This window comes from Triticum dicoccoides, chromosome 2B (assembly GCF_002162155.2).
Source record: "Triticum dicoccoides isolate Atlit2015 ecotype Zavitan chromosome 2B, WEW_v2.0, whole genome shotgun sequence".
NCBI classification, from domain to species: Eukaryota; Viridiplantae; Streptophyta; class Magnoliopsida; order Poales; family Poaceae; genus Triticum; species Triticum dicoccoides.
The window spans coordinates 215,111,966-215,113,747 of record NC_041383.1 but is presented as its reverse complement, the minus strand read 5'-3'; positions in this window follow the sequence as shown (position 1 = coordinate 215,113,747).

The window sequence follows — 1,782 nt, the reverse complement described above, 5'->3', positions numbered from 1 at the left end:
CTGCTCCTATTTGGATACTCTAACTTAGCTAGAGGTTAGACTAACTCATGACTAACCCTGAACTAACTGTAGCCAAAGAGGTGTTTGGCTGAGAGGGTTAGATTGAAAACAAATGCACTTAATGGAGAGACAAAAGTGATATTTTAGTGGGCCCAATGAGAACTGTCTCCAATTAGCACCTCCTGGGTGGGATAGTTTCTTTGGTGGGTTCGGTGCAACTTGCTCCAATTTAACCCTCATACTTGGATACTTTAGGGCTATTTGAGCCCCAACTAGCTCAAACTAACTCTAACCCATGGATCCAAACAGCGACTATGGCCAGCCTCGTCACGGAGCAGTCGCGTGCACTGGGAAGCGGCGCTCTCTCGGCCGTCGTGCTGCTTCAAAGTCAGCGCCAGTGAGAGGTCCCCTCCGCTCTGGCTGGGCATTAATGCGGCACTAATGCTCTAGGGCGGCGCCGACCATTTCACGCGGGAATCGCCCGCTGGCAAGGGAGTATTGGTTTTGAACCGTTTCAGGTGTAGTACTGTTAGTTTGCAAAACTACTCAATTATTGCACTCAGTTTCCTAAGAAATTCTGGTAAAAACGTTACTCCACAATCCGCTTCCCTTCTCCTTCCTCTTCCACAACCCGCGCACATCCAACGGAAGTGATCGGTCAACCCTTATATAGGAGTGCTAGCACAAAAAGATGCATGCATGACCACTAAAATTTCCAGATTAAAGCGCCGCTCCGGCGGGAGTATGGCGTATGCTGTTACCTTCGGCCGGGCCATGGCTATCGGGCGACGGCGACCAGAGAAGAGGTGGCGGGAGGGGAATGAATGCAGCTACTATTTGGGTTCGCCGTCCGGCTTAAATAAATGCGCACCATCACGTGTACCCGCGGGTGCAAAAATTGTAACATACGTGTCTGCTTAAGTGGGCGTCACGTAACTGGTGTGTGTGTGTGAGATTCTGAGAGATAGAGTGCGTATGTGCGACTCTACTCTTCGGACATGTACTCAACCTTTTGCATCGGGATATAAGTATAATGGTATTGCACTTTAGCTAGTGATTTACATGGCCATGTTAACGTGGTTGTGTAAAAAAAGTGTCACTTTCTGCTCGTGATTTGCGTTATATAATTACAAGCAAGATGCTCGTGCATTGCACGGAACATCAATATGCATTTTTTTACAAAACACCTGTTGTGATTGACCCATGCAGGAGTAATCCCATGTGTAAAAACTAATGATATCTCGAGAATTTTATCAGAAAACTGGTATCTCGAGAATTTCATTGAAAAAATGAAATATGAGAGATAAGGTGAGGAGGAGTGGAGCATGGTGGTGACTGGTGGTCGGACGGGGCGGAGGCATGGGGATGGACAGCGCCGGCAAGCGACAGCAGCCACCATGCTAGATTGTTACAGAGACTTCCTTTTTTTAATTGCTCAGCAATGAGGTTGTGGGAGATAAGGATGTGGAGAGAGGTGCGGGTATCTTTTGTAAAATTATCATAGTTTGCTCTCTATCAGTCAGATATAGATCGGACGGTCTATATTACAAGATGGCAGGCACACCATCATCACCAACTTGGTTTTTTTATAAGAGTATAGATGATAAGTTTGCTAACTACTAAAGTAAAGTGGGATTTGTCCATGTTATACAAGTAAATTAAGGTGATTGTTTATCATACGGGTAAGGTTGGATGAAGGGTGGTAGGAACAAATGCTCCGCCTAGAGCATGTTTGTGTGAGATTGATTAGTGTGTGGGGGGTGCGTGCGCACGCGTGTGTGT